A 16520-nucleotide genomic window follows, 5' to 3' on the forward strand; every position below is an offset into this window, starting at 1 on the left:
TTTTGCAAAATACATGCTGAATTCTCTTAACACGTTCTTTTCTAGCAATTGATATCAACTTTTTATCATTTATAAGCATTAAAAGCATTCATTGAACAAAACAGCTTAGCTTTATACATCGCATATATATCAGTATAGATGTATATGTTGTCCGATATGTGCTGATATTTGATGATAAGGTATATAAGCATACATATTCAAGTTGAATATATAGGTACATGTTTACTGTTTCAGAGCATTGACGTCATTTTATATAGTAAAGTTTATTGTGTAATGGTAAAATATCATGCTTTCATTACTTATCTTTGTCACAAGTGTTTTTAAAGGCTCATTGCAAAAAAAAAAAAGTATGTTCATGTATATATTCTTTATATATAAAAATCACTGAATGATATATCGATATTGGAATTTTTGTACTCCTTAGTATCGGTATCGGTCCCAAAACTCCAGTATCAGTCGGGCCCTAATTTTACATCATTGCATTTAACATCTACCCATTCCTGCATACAGCTTTGAACTAAACCAGTAAACAAAAAAAAACATTTTTCCAGTTAGGCGAGGTTGGAGCTTTTGAATTGTACCGATTCCCTTAGAAAGCTTTTGTTATTCATCTATTATTATGCTGCACTCCTGTTGTTGAGCATTGTTAAAAATAAAAAGCAGCACAATGGGAAAGAAACCACAGACTATGTTTAAAGTCCAAAAAAATCAATGTGCACTTATACAATCCATTACTCCTACAGAAATACAACAACTCGATAAGAGCTTTTAAAAACTTAGAAATAGAACCTGCACTGTTTTCTGATAAATGCTGTACATTAGTGTTACATTCTTTTTATAGTATAGCTGAGACTGTGGAAACAATAAAAATGGTATTTACTGTAGAAAGAGACACTTACCGGAAAATAACACTCAGACTACATTCAGACTGAAGCTTGAAATAATCGTTTCCACATCATCATGAAAAACACTGTTGCTATCCTAACCTACTGTAATTTATATTTCAAAAGTAAAAAATTATATTAACTTGTTTTAAATGCTTGATTATAAGGGTTGGCTGATAGGATGAATACATCGTATTTCTGCCTCATTAGTATTCGATGCATCGAGCTTGATGCAAATAACTTATTATCTCTCAAAGCACAATTTGTGCCCCATCAATATTTATACTATAACCAGCAATATGAGGCTTGACTCACAAACAGCCAAAGCCTGCATTCAATTGAAAAGCACTGCAATCGACTTCAGATGTATAGCTTTGCAGATTCACACTGCAGTAAGATGTGAATATTTGACCACTAAAACTTTTAACTTTTTTTTTTTTATTATTGCACATTTTTACTCTTGGACCATTTTTGAACCAGCGAGCAACCAAAAATAGAAAACCCTGATCTTAAGGTCATACCAGCTGTCGTTTATTTACATTGATTGAGTCCTTGTTATAGACAGAGTCACATGAAAAACATCTGTTCAACCGCCTAGCTTTAGTGCTCTCCAAGGAATTGAATGGGTCAATTACAGCCGAGCACCATGTCTGCAGCACCGCCCTCCAATATAGTGCTAAGGCAGCATCCAGCAGGCCATCAGGGGGGACCCGACACCTTCTCCTGGGGGCAGAAACTCCTCAATACATCCCAACCTACTGTGATACAAGGATTAAATAGTGTCATGGTATCCCTACTAATGAGCCACGTAGTAAGAGCACTGCAATTATTCAGTCAAGTATAAAAGCTGTGGACCGTGCACTTCTATCACATTTTGTTCCCCTCAAATTAACGACATGTGTCTATGATCAGATTCATCAATACTATCGCAATTTTACTAAAGGTATAGGAGGTAAACTGAAGATTAAATTGCTGATGATACTATATATGATTTGCAAATGGATCTTGTCAATGTGAGGCAATTGGGTGCACATCTGACATAGCTCAAAATGCCTCCAGTTTAAGTGATATGATAATTTCATATGAAACTTATCTTAGTGGTATATTTAATACATGCAATTCAAATGCATTATCAATAACGTCAGAAAATGATTCCTAAAAAAAGAAGCAGCTACCAGCGCTCCTCAAGTACAAACACCAGCAGTCATAATTGGCTCCTTCCCACCTCTGCATTGTGTAGAAGTTATTCATCCTTCAGATTCAACAGTACTCTGACTCCTTTGCAGCACATTGACTACAGAAAGCATTAAGATGCAGAGAAGAGCAACAGAAGGTGTCGAGGAAAAGGAAAAGGAAAAGCGAGAGACTTGGGGGAGGGGGGGAAGGTATTGGAGACAGGAAATCATTGTCTGATTCATCACTTCATGTTTAGCGGATTACACACTGAGAGAGACAGTAGTGGAAAATCTGTTCCATGAATAAAACAGGATTAGATATTCAGAGAGATAAAAGGAGCATTGAGGTGTAATCCCTCCATAGGAATGCTAATAAATGATCTCTTGGAGGCAACATACCAACAAGAAGGTAATACAATGTATGGTCATGCATCTAATTAACACTTACATATTGTTATCTGTATACCTGTGTTACATGGGTTTATATAGCTTTTGGATTAGTGAAGTGAGATGGCACCACGCTCTTGCATTCTGTAAGGTAAAAAAAGTGGACAAAAATTGTAAATTATGAAATAAAAATGAGATTTTGAGCAACAGCTAGAGGGAAAATATAATTTCCCTTCTGGAAAAACAGCCCTTGATAGAATTACAAAGAGACCCCATGTTCCCTCAGTACCATTGTTCATCGCCGCAGTGCCAATTGTGTTTCCCCTCGCCCTGCAGGCAAACACTGCCCAGCAATATTTAATTGAACAACAAATGGAGCAAATCTCTATTTCTCTTAACAAAAAGGAGGCTGGGGTAGAGAAAACTTGTCCACCTCCTCTCTCTCTCTTCCCCTTCCTTTTGTTGGGAGCCTTCGACTACAACAGTGACCATAAATTGCTCTCCAAGTGTGGCGGATTTACACTATGGGCTCAGTGATGGAGGAAGGGGTTGAGGTGAAGAGGGCTGTGTGTGTGTGTGTGTGTGTGTGTGTGTGTGTGTGTGTGTGTGTGTGTGTATGGGTCAGATTGGTTGAAAGAATGTGAAGAAACTCAAGCTCCACACTCAGTGCTATAAATGAAAAACAGCACCTTCTCTTTTTTACCCCTCATCCCTCCTTATCATTTGGAAAATTCCTGGTGTGTAAAATTGAATTCTGATGGTGTTTCCCAGGTTGAAGATGAGAGGGCAGGAATTGGGAGGCAACTGCTTTTTAAAACCCCACCGCTCAGTCCCTCTTTTCCTGCAGACGGAGAGATAAAAAGGGGTCTCTGTGTTTATAGAACGAATGCCAAGGTGGGCTCGCATTAAGGCAATGAGGCAAAGAGGAGCCCACTTCCAGGATCATACATGCTGATCCGGTGGCACTGTGCTCTTCCATGTGTTCGCAACCCGGTGGCAACAAATGACAGACATTTGCCGATTTTAATATAAAATCATGCCAAGTGTGTCCCTTTCCTCCTCCTTCAATCTATTCCAGTCACATACGCACAGAGATACAACCTCAGCCTTAAGCTATCCTTACAGGTGTTACACATGGATTTTATATTTTTATGAGCTTGAAATGAGAAAATGCATCTAATAATATCTCCGCTGGAAAGAACCCATCAAAATAACAGCTCTAAGAGTAAAACATAATTAAACAGTGAAAGTGGTTGCAGCATTTACATCTAATGGAGGGTAGAACCGCTTTAAAATAAGCTGTCTCCTGATGTGATGAACGCTGGTTCTCAGCTTTAATTATAACCTCATTATTCACTGAAATAAAAACCCATAGAGAAAAGAGTCCTTAATCTTTAAGGACTGTTCCCAATTCACAGCCACCTGCTGAAATTATTAACAGTGTTAAATTAAAAAAAAATGGTGCTGTTCTCCGTGTGTATATGGATACAATGGCCACCGCACAGAGGAAATCCCATCGCCACAGGAGCGAGCTGAAGCACCTGTTCATCAACCGAGCACCTCCTCTGAACCAGACTGAACCAGATCCTGCCCACTGACCCCCAGACAGGGATTACAATGTTGTGCGAGTCAGGACAGCCGGACCATCACACACCCTGCTGGGCGTGTTACTGACAACCCCGCTTCTCTGGTCATATAGACTTGAGCTGTCACATAAACATGCAGTTAACTCTGCATAAAATCTGCACATATTCACACGACTGGGATTTAGCTGTAAGGTGTACAGTTGACAAGATTATCTTCAGAAAGAGAAAAGGTTTATCACCAATCTTTAAAAGAGAAAGTTAGGAAATTAATGGAGGTTTAGAACAAAAAAAAAAGCTCTGGAATATAAAAAAAAACTGCTCATGCAAATCAAGGTGTGAAATTGGAAGCTTTTATGTGCATTTCAATTGGTTATTTTCTTTTATTAAATTGTCATATATTGATGCCTCAGTGCTACTGCTATCCTATTTGGTTCACTGTAGGCAATTTAAAAATTATTATTCTTTCAAGTGTGATATCAGAAAAGGCGGTTTGTGTTTTAGGGAAATTAAGTAGGCAGTCTGAAACAACAAGAAAATGACTTTCATTATTAAACTGTGAAATAAAAGTCATATCATATTTTTAAATGAAACACGTTGGGGGTAAAAATGTATTACACCAACCTTGAATGCACCACAAATGCATTACCATGCAGTTGTAAGGACCAAAAATGACAATGAAATGTCATTCTAGGGTCATCAAGGATGTCCTTCCTGACACGAAGCTGAGCAGGCGTTTGGTATGTGAGGGGTCAGTGATTTAGGGGGCCTAGTGAGCCAATCCTGTGGCCCCATAGCCAAAGTCCAAGCCATCCCACCAGCCCCTGCCACCTGTCCTTCATCCTCCCTCTGGGTGCTGCGAGAGGGTGACGGCCAGATGGCTCTTGAGGGCCAAGCAGCATCCTGAGTGCGGTATCCTCCCCGCCCCCAGCCTCAGAGCTCCATGCCTGGTCCCACCTCCACCCTCTGACCCCCTCCTCCTCCTCTCCCCTTTCCCCAATCCAAACCCCTGAGCCCCAGCGCTCGTCAGTGCTGCATGACTGGGCAAACACAGTCCTTCACCAAAATAAATCCCCTGTCTCTCCTCTGCAGCTGCCTGGTTTGGAAGAAAAGCTTAGCTGGTGCCTAAAAGAGCCCTCATCTTTAGTGGCTTTACCACAGTTATGCAATTAAGATTTTCACGATCACAAAACTCCCAAACGCCTGCTCGATGAAGATCCTTCTGTTGGTTAACTAAAAATCTTGACGTCTGCTTCAGCTACAAAGAACCTGAGCTAAACAGGATTAGGAGATCCAGGCTCTGTGATCAATAAGGACAGTTATCACTTATCTTGGCAATCCAGTCCAGTGCTGGCTGGAAAGGAGCAACTGTTAAAAAGGAGGCACAATGTCTACAATAGGTTCTAAATAACCTCACAAGGCCGCTCGTTTGTCATCACGCTATCCTATCTCTCTGATATTACATTCAATTAGTTTCAGATACCAGCAGTGCCGTGCTGCTGGCACACACAATCAATCAAACACTGTCAATGACAAATTGTCACCCTGCTAATCGCTCTCCATATCTAGGCAACGGGCCAACGTAACAGCGGAGGGAAGAGCCGGGGCGGCGATCACCAAGTCTGATGGATGCCTCAACTTGGGGTCGCAATCCGGTGTCAATTCTCGCTGAGAGCAAAGAAACTGATCATTATTCAAATCTCTTCCTGTGCCAGCAAACAAATTGTCATCATAAAAATATGCAGAGTTTACCGCAGACGGAGACATGGCCTTCGGCGTTTGTTAGCTTGTTTAAGAGAATAATGTAAGAGGGCACTGACTGCAGCAATCTCGGTGATGGTTAGCACAGATGTTGCGGATCTAATGAACAGGTTGGCAGCTCAGGGAGGGTACTGCCACTGTGACCTTGGCCATATGTCTGGCTAAATGTCCACTGCTGGAGGAAATGCAGGAAATGCAAGTTTTCTCTCTGTTGCCTTGACTTCTCTTTACAAGCACACTTTGACAATTTGATACAGCTAACGATTATAATGGTCAAGTAAACACGTCAACTCAATAATCTGCTCAGTGTTTCTATTTTGCTGCAAAATTACCTTGCTTTGCTCAAACAAGAAGATCACTGGAAGGATTGATGTATTGACAAAGTAAAGATGTCACAGAGCGGTTGCATTTCAAACAGCACATCAGTTATTCAATAAATCCATATACACCGCGTTATTACAGCAACTCCATTAATAAGAAGCATGTAAATACTGTAACTGAAACATACAGCCTTTGGGATCTCTTACTGATCTCATACCTTTTGTATTAGAGGTGTTCCCATGAACAAGAAGCCAGAGATCTTGTATACAAGCAAGTGAAATGTGTTTAAATCTCCAGGTTATCCAGCCTCAGGAACATTAGAGTAGAAAGAGTGCCGCTACTGATGTCATGCTTCTAGCAATAGAGATTATTCAATGTACCTCAGGAACCTAGAGACCTTAGGAAACTGGAACAACAGCAGGAGTAGAGATGCTACAACTGTGCAGTGGTTCAGGAATCTGATCAGGATGCCTGCCTATCCTTGTGAAGGTATTCCAGGTCTACACAACAAGAAGGACACCTCAGGGCATGTCCAGAGCCTACTGGAGGAATTACATATTCAATCAGGGATGGGAACGCCATGGGATCCCCAAGGAGGAGCTAGAAAGGTATCAATGGAAAAAGGTGTTTGGGCTTACATACTGATGAAAGATGGATGGACATGTTGCTGTTGTGCACGTTGGGATCTAATTTAACTACTTCACACATACCTTTGATAGCCTTTAGACCATTTAAAAAAACTATTTAATATAGTAATAAACAATTAAAATGAAGCAAACTCTGTCATTTTAACTATTAACAAGCCAGTGCCCCATCATCATGTCTCATTCCTGCACAGAAAGAGACACCAGAGCCTGACAGGCATGGGAAGAAACTGTAAAGCTCAATAACCGAGCCTCTCCTGCTGAGCGTGAACTGTATCCTGAGGTTCAGGATTAAGTCCGTCCTATGAAAGAAATAAACAAAGCCCATGTAGGGTTTCCCACTCGTCTGTGCCTCTTTAGCTAATTATGAGGTTGTTGGAGAATGGCTGCAGCAGAGCAGTCAACAGCACACACATCCACCGTAAACACCTCATTATCCTACAGAGCCCCACCCAACCGTATCAAACGCCTCTTAATGAGCAGTCAGAAATGACTAGTGAAAATAAATACATAATTTCCAATGGTTCTGATTGAGCAATTAGTGTCAAATTCCTTTTCATCCTCAACGAGCTGAATCAATAATGGATTCCATTACAGAACGTCCTTTGTCACCTTCTGAACGCCCTTCATCATTTGCGTCAGACGTTCGTGGGAGGAATCGAGAACTGCTGTCAATCTATTTATATGCTTTATTTTAAACAGTTGTTGTACTCAAATCTGGTACAATTTTTAATTTACCTCTCTCCTCATTACTTATTTTGTTCTCGCTATAGTCAAACCTGGACTACTACATGTCTGACACTTGTACAGCTATTGTGAGCAATGCTTTCTAAAACAAAACATGTGGTTCACTTTAACCCTTAAACAGGCTCAGATACAGACTCCTTAACACCCTGTTAGGAGCATGATTGGTGAAGGTGGTTGTTCAGTTGTAGGTGTCTTGAATTGGTAGGGCTACATTGGTAGAATTGAAGCTTGTGGTAAGTCTATACTATGACCATTTTTATACCTTTTTATACCTAACACTAACATGTATCTTGAAGGACATACAACTCATAAAAATCCAAAATATACAAAATATATTCACGGAAATGTCTTCCTTCGGTGCGCATGACATAACTAGGATTTTATTTTTCACATCTCATTTTCCCCACTGTTTAAGGGGTAAGGCAAGATAAAAAATAAATTCATTCTTCTGACTTATATCAACAACACTGCCTGTGTTTAACATTAGTGCTGCAAATCTCTACAGTATCCGCACCAACTCAATGTGAGGTCAGGATATAAATCAAATAGCTGTTTGATAACATTATTCTTATTCAGTGTTTCATTAACGCTCACATGAGGCTGCATACGAGGCAGCGATATGCCAACTGTTCAATATGCCGTTCAGACATTGCTAAATCAAAGATCAGTTCACGGTTAAATTTTTCTGACTGCACTCCAGTAAATTAAGCATGCCTGTCTAGACCTGTGTTCACAGACATGTAAATCTTTCCAACTTCATTTTCATGTCAGCTCACGCAAATTTGTGCAACAGAGATGCTACAAGTGAAATTTAAAAATTTAAATATATGGTGCTGTTTCTCATAATGTCAACTTGTCAATTAAAAAAGGCGACCTCTTTGTTAACTTAACAACATTAAATTCTTCAGGTCATCTATCTACCTCCGATAGTAATGTTGGAAGGAGTTTAAACTTTCACTCCTGCCTCTTTGTACTTCAGTAAGATGTTACAGATTTGACTGATCCCTGCTGGAGTGGTCACTTTCCCCCCCACGCTTCATCAGGTTAGATTTTGAATGTGTTGGTGTTCCCACTAATTCCACTATTACCCAATAACATATTTTATAAAGGCAATCAAACATACAAAAACATTTAAAGTTTCTAAGGTGGGGTTAAAAAGAAGTAAGATGTGTCATTACATTATTCAAACTACCCATTCAGGACTGTCCATCAGTGTGATCTCACAGCTCAATCAAGTCATTTCCATTCAGTGTGGCTGTATCCGAAATCACTCCCTAGTTACTATACAGTGCACTACATTTACTCTCCGCCATGTGTCCCAATGCTGAGTGTGTAAATATCTCCACTATATAAACATTAGAGTCCATGACATGTACAAAACTTTCTGCTAACAGTCCCACAACACAATGCTCCACATTTTAAAACTGTAAGGCATGACTCCAGCTGATGTTGATGACACAAAAGGATGATGATTGATTTGCTGCTCCTCACTATTCAGTGGGCTATTTAGTGTCTATTATATATTGAGTAGTGAATGAGTGGACAGCCTATAACTTTTTGCAAACCAATAATCTTCTGACTCTGGTGCTTCAAAGAATGTACAGCCCCCTCCCCCCCAGCATTTGTTCACAGTGCTTCTAACATGCTCTGAAAAACATACTTTCCAAGAATAATGTTACCATGCAGAACTTTCTCAAACCAGAGAAAACTATGTGATTTTCATCTTTACAGCTAAAACATAAAAATAACCCCCCAAAAAAGCATATATGAGTCACAAAAACCCAGTATAAAAAAAACCAAAAAAAAAACATATTGTACATCATCCCGCCTCTCTTTACTGCAGCTGGACAATTCTAAACACTAAAAGATCCAATCTCATACTACGCTAGTTGAATGAATATCAATTGACTCCAAATCGGCAGGTTTCTGATGGTAGCAAAGTCTGCAGTTCTGCTCTATCGCACAATGAGCCTGGATTCAGTGCCACACAATAGGCCTATGATTCCCCTCTAATGCTCTCTGCTTCACCATGTAGGCCCATGATTGCCACTCAAATGAACATGAATATATGGAGCAGGGGGGGGGGGGGGACATGTGAGGGAGTAAACCTGCAAAAAAAAAAGGAGAACAAAATCCAATTATCGCCGACTGGGGCCGAGTATCACATATAGGATCTTGAACTCACACAGCCTCGGTAATTGTTCGGGGACATTGAATCTTGCTGCAGGTAATTCTCCAACAACGGGCGTCCATGTGTCCATATTACTAGCCCGGTGTTTTCAATTTACTTAAGTCGGCCGATGTCCATTAAGAGGAAAAGGTGAGTATTGGCTCAGTCTGGCACAACCTCTCCTTCCCCTGGAGAGCGTCAAGCGTCTGGCCTCGTCTGGTCTCTGATTGATGATGCCGCCACCTTTTTGCAGCCGCGACTGAGCCATCTAATGAAATCCAGACGTGCCGCTGCTGATAACTCATTGAGCATGCAAAGGGCAAAAAACTCACTTTATGTATAGTATCAGGGGTCAGTTACCGTAGCAACAACAACACGTGAAAAAACCCTAGTTTGAGTGGGATTTCATACACCTTAAGCTTTATAGAACAGTAGACAGTAGACGCTTAAGTCCTTGTGTTGCTCAGTGTGTCACTTAGCATCCAGAGAGAGGCTCGGCAGTCTGGAAAAATGGAAAACAGCAGCTGGGACTTTTGGTTGCATCAATTAATATTCATGTTCTACATAATCCCACGTGACTAATTTAACACACCTGATCAAATCAATAATTTACCGGGGGGGTGGACAGGAGGGAAACGAGAAAAGGGAATAAACCTCTCTTTTGAGTCTGATCTTTGACACACCTCTGGCAGGAGGAGTACAGTCCGACAAATCCCTGCACTGTTTGAAAGTGAACCAGATACAGCTGTGACCAAACTGCAAAATGCATGCTGTGACCTTGTAAGCTTCAACAGCTGTCCAGTCTACAGCTGCTCCGAGCGGCTGATACCCAGTTGAGGTCACCCACCTAGGGATGTCTTCCGTTTTGCTGCGTTCGCTGTAATGCACATCAGAAACAGAGCTGGACGTGGCATGAAAGCTGTCGTTAAGTGAGAGTCAGCTTTCACTGAAGCTGAGGAGCAGAAAACCAGTCCGTCTCCACATTAAGATGAAGATTGATGTCTCGTCTTTTTGACCACTCAAAGCGCTTTTACACAATAAGTCACATTCACCCATTCATACACTGATGACAGCTACTACCACGTAGGGTGCCAGCCTCCTCATCAGATGGAGGCTAACATCCACACACATTCATAAACCATTGGCACAGCCATCAGGAGTAATTCAGGGTTAAGCTGGGAGTTGAACCCGCCGATCCTCCGAGCCTCAGCCACTCAGGAGGTAGAACAATTCCTGTACTCTGAATCAAGACATCCATCTATTTAGCCTGCACAGGTTTGCCGCTTGGTGTACCTGTCTAAGTCCATCACAACAGCACATCAAAAACCTTGTATCCCCCAAATGTACGCTTATCCAGAGGTAAGAAGAGCCAGATAAAGCGTTGAAAGGGTTAATGCCACAACACACGACCATGTAATCCCTCATCTGATGTCAACCCATGAAAAAAAAAAAAAAAAATCAGGAACCTGGAGCTATGAGGTTTGCACACAAGCATCATCAGTACATTCACGTCATGTGGAAAATGCAGAGCGAAGCTGAAAAAAGGGAAATCGAGTCTCCAGATCAGGTCTTCCATCAATCTTGGAGGCAGACAGCTGAAGTAATTCTACACAACCACAGACCGAAAAGAAGAAGACTTCATAGACGCCTTTGTTGCTTTGACCAGCTCTTTGGCTTTCAATCAATCTAGTTATGCTTCCTTTGACAACTAAATTGGTTTTCTGATGAAGGTTGAACTAGGTCGCAATGAAATGGTGACAAATATTTAAATCTCCTCCATGACAAAGTAAAGGGATGAGAGTAACTGTTTAGGAACTTGTTACCAACTTATCGAAATGAAAGATTTTAATGACTTTTGGAGGTTAGCAGATGTTCTTCAACCTTGGCTCAGCACATTAAGTAAAAGCAATGAAATACTTCTTCATCCACTGGCGTTCAAGACTAACCGAGTAGATGTATGTACTTTTTTAACGTCATAGCAACTGTTTTGGTTTGCTTGAACATCCTAAATTAAACAACTTATTCAGAGCGCTCACTTGTTGGATTCGAAGAAATCAGCCAGCACAAAGCAGACAGGTGCGAGTACCGTAGTAGATAAAGAGGATTTGACATGGACTCACTCTTTTCTGGTCCTCCAAGGCGTGCAGCACAGGTTTCCTCCTCTGGTGCTGTTGTGGACTAGCCTCTGCTCCTGCCTCCATCTTCCCATATGTGAGTGAGTCTTCAGGGCTCTCCCACTGCTGAATATCCAGCCTTTACGACAAGCCTTTTTAGGGAACGAAGGGAAATACCTGCTCAAAGTATTTCAGTCCCCTTCCTCCTTGGTTTCCAGTTGTGGTGCATGAAGATCTATCCAAAAAATAGGTGAAATAAAATGTCTGTCCATCAACTTTGCTTCATGAAACTGATGACACCCAACCTCTGAGAGGATCCAACCTCAGCTATGCGCCTTGTCTCAGTCATATCTCTTCTTGATGGTTTCTCTTTGCAGCTCTTGGTCCCAAAAGGCCATCCTGAAGCGAGCATCAGGGCAGACGGCAGCGGGAGCCAGAGATAACCAGGATGTCTCTTTCTCTCAAAACCATCACAGCTGCAGTGGAGATCTGATCTTAAAGGAGAATGTGATAATCATGATCCTCTTTACTGGCCAAGGGTCACGGTGAGATCCACTGTGAAAAATGTGAGATGGGTTCGGTTTCCCGGGTAGCATCCACCAGCAAAAAAATGTGTGTGTGGCGTCACTCACAGCTCAAAGGTCAAGTGTGGTATCCTGATAGCGAACAAAGTGCTTGGGTTGGGAGAGAAAAGAGTTCAAATGAAGCATTTAGAAAGGTGTTAAAGGGACTGAACACCAACCTAGATTATAAAATGCTGCTTTACACTACTAGATAAACCAAATTTGATACATATTTGACTTTATATTAAACCTTACATTCGGTTCAGAGTCAAATTTGACCCACTTTTACCTTTAAGAGGTTCTTCTAGGTGGACTATTCCTAATATGACCCACAGTACACAAAAATGTATGTGTTGATAAACAATATTCAAAAATCAGCATTCAAACATACTGAATTCATCATATTCTGTTCTGATGGACCATAAAATAGTGATTTTGAATGTATTTTTTTCCATAATATTAATCACACATTTATTAATGACTAATGGGGAACTTCCTCTAAAGTTGCATTTCTTTCCATTTTTATCTATTTTATCAATTAAATAGTTAATTTATGCAAGTAAATGATGAGAAAACTGAGTCAAGGTCTCATTAAACCATCACCTAATTGCTGCAGGTGTGCGCTTTTCACCATTCACACCATGAAATCACTTATTAAAACATCTCCACCTAAAACTTTTTATTGCCTTACAAACTTGCCATCATGCCATGCACTTCTCGTGAGTGTTGTAAACATGACTATCCAGCTTACACTCGGGAGGGGAAGGAAAACATTAACTCAAGAGTTACAATCTGGAACAAATTGCTTGTCGAAAGGTTTGAGCTACTGCAGCATCCCTGCAGGAGAAATCTGCGAGACCTTCCAGGCTGCACTGACAGACCGGCTGCACTGAGCTTTCTGGAAACTGCTCCCAAAATTAAGCAAAAAGATAAAAAATGGCAATAACATAAACTGCGGAGGAGAAGTTAGCTTTAAAGAGAAGTATCAGTGGTATGAAATGATGCTTACCCCGCACTTCTGTGTTTGTTTCCTTCCCGGTGGAGATGGTCCCTGCCTCGTGTGTACTGCTGTCCGTTTATTTGGCTGAGAGCGGAGCAGCCAGCTGGTGCGTTTACGTGCTGTCGGAAATATTGCAATGAGGATAGTTTAGGAGGCTTATACATTAGCACCAGCCACCAGCCAAATCTTGGTAAAATGTGAAAGTGGCTGGTAGATTTCAGACACAAAATGATGATTGAGTGACTGGTGAATTTGAGCATTTATATATCATTGCCTGGTAGACACACACATTTTAAAACGTTAATTTATACCAACAAGTACCTTTTTCTGGGCAACAACTACAGTTTCCTCTTTTAATACCCCATTTTTACAGGTGTACTGTCAGGTGGCTCTTATGTTAACTTATCTGATATTAGCTGTTTAGGTTTTACTGTTTTTATTCTCGTTATGTTATGTTCACTTTTACCACTGAATGCTGGAAAAATCTCTGTAAACTTATTTTAAGAATAAACCATGAGATATTTAGAGACAACAAACCTATTTTGTTACACCATTGTCAAACTTTATTCAAAACTGATTTTAATTAAGAACACTAGGCTACAGAACACAACACATAGGATATGAAGGAATTAAGACCATCTCTGCCTGAGATGAGACTATTATAGACAAGACAAGGTAAAGAGAGAGAGACAGAGACAGACACCCTTTTCCACCGAGCTGGAGCTGGTGCTGGTTCGGAGCCAGAGCCTGACTAAGCACCGGTTCTTTGCTTTTCCACCGCCAAAGCTCCAGCCCGGAGCCTCAGAACTCTTTGCTGGTCTAAAGCAAGAACAGAGCAAGAACCGATTACGTCAGCGGGCTGGGGGCGGGGCTAACGTTTATTAGCCGGCTAGCGGGGTTAACGTTTATTAGCTGACTAGCGTGGCTAACTGTCATTTACAGAGGGTTAAAGATTTGTTGATTAAAAGTCGTCTTCTTCTTCTTTTCTTCTTCTTCTTCTTCTTCTTCTTCTTCTTTTCCAGCAGGCTAGATGCTTTGCGCCATGTTGCTGCCTCTCACTGGTGAATCATGGAAGTGCTTCAAAGGCGTACACTGGCTTCGTAATACAGTGACGTAATCGCGTGGCTCCTTGCCGGTGGAAAAGCAACAGGTTCATAAGAGGTGCTTGGATTCAATTGAGCACTGGCTCTAGCACTAACTCCGAACGAGCACTGGCTCCAGCTCGGTGGAAAAGGAGAGAGAGAGAGAGAGAGAGAGAGAGAGAGAGAGAGAGAGAGAGAGAGAGAGAGAGAGAGAGAGAGAGAGAGAGAGAGAGAGAAATCAAGGATTGCAATACAGCAATAAAAAAAGGAAAATATAGTAGATTAATTATAAAAATAATAAAGACAGAACATACATTTACACACATTTACACTTTATATACATACACTCAAGGAAGGTAATACAATTGAAAAACCATTGATAAACATCTAACAATAATTATTAATAGGGTAAAAGAATAGAGATCTTAAAGTTAAATACCAGCCATCAATCATTAACAAAGTATTGTATAGTATCCTTAGTCCAGGGGAAGGTCACCATTATCCATTCATATTGTACTTACAGGTTTGATCTATGTGAGTTACTGTAGCCTACTTACCCAGGTACAGTGGGTGGTCTAATTTACGAGGAGTAAGTGAAGGCAGCGTCAGGGTCCCACTCGCTCTCTCTCTCACATCCGTAACATTACGTCACTGGGCTGCTTGAAGCTCCCAGCATCCTTGAAGGCGCCCGTCGGTTTCCATGGCGACTCTCGAGAAGGAGGGTCATACCGCCACCTAGCGGCGAAATAGAGACACGTCAGTGAGATAGCAGAAGACGAAAGGTCCAACTTTAATGTGTCAATTAAAAACTGAGTGTTTTAGATATCTGTTTTACCCTGTTGCATGAAAGTTAACACTTACTATAACACACAGAGAAGAAGAGCAACAGTACATCTTCATTATTCTCCCAAAGACCACAAAAAGATAAAATATATGTGCCATGATGGGGACATTTACATTACTGCAGGAGCAAAGTGTACAGTAAAGATAGAAGAGCATCAATAAAAACAAACAAATAACATAAACTGAAAATAATAAGGGTCTAAAAACTGCCACAAAATGAGTAATACTCACAAAACTTTTCAATTAGACCTACTGACATGTGACATGTAAATTGTTACCTTTCTTAAAACACTTCTCAAACACACTCATTTTATGTTTCCCATAAGCAGTTAAACATCATTCCAGAAACTACCCCAGTAATCAAATCATGTAACTAACTCTGGTTTACCACAAACCATGAAAAGGCTTCAATCAAGCAATCATGTTAATTTAGTTATTTACTGTATAATCTGGTTAGTGTGTGCATCTGTGCATTTAAATGTGACACACAAATCTAAGCTGCTTTAAATGAGAGTGGCAGTGACTTATTTCCCTTTCTTTCAGTAAGAGATACATGAGATCCAGCATGTAATGATGATTACCTACCTATTGCATGTTATGATATATTAGTGTGCTATATTTATGATATCTTTGGTACACATAATACTGTGTTTATTTGCTGCACAAAGCCATTGATTCAAGCCAGCATCAGTGTCATGTGCTGTTTTGCGTGACAAATTGAAATGGAGTGGAAACCGGCACTGTGTCTGGCAGGTTTTGGAGCACACCCAAAGGGGCCTTGTGGACAAAGGCAGGACTTCAACGTGGGGGTTGATCAGTAAGGCCAGAACACAACACTTAAGGGGGTTAATCTGGCCATGTTTCCTTTATCAATGTTATAATATGAGTTTAGGATCAAAATATACGTTAGGCTTACATTAAACCACAGAAAGCAATCTGTAAAGCACAGTTGCAGAAATATTAATAATAATGTAGACTTATGTGTGTCAAGTTTGTCTTAAAGCAGCAGTCAGGTGTCCATATGAACACTGAAAGAGGTTTCCCATGTTTAATCATTCCTCCTGTTCATATTGACTATTAAAATATCTCCTTCAAATGTGTACTCAATGGTAGTGATGGAGAACAAAATCCACAATGTTTCCACACAGTCACTTAAAAGCTTCTATTGAGCTTCAGCAGTCTGAGTTAGTCAAGTGGATATGAAACATTTACAGTCTTTATAGCATCAAATTCCCTCTTTGTGTTT

Source organism: Scomber japonicus, chromosome 1 (genome assembly GCF_027409825.1).
Source record: "Scomber japonicus isolate fScoJap1 chromosome 1, fScoJap1.pri, whole genome shotgun sequence".
NCBI classification, from domain to species: domain Eukaryota; kingdom Metazoa; phylum Chordata; class Actinopteri; order Scombriformes; family Scombridae; genus Scomber; species Scomber japonicus.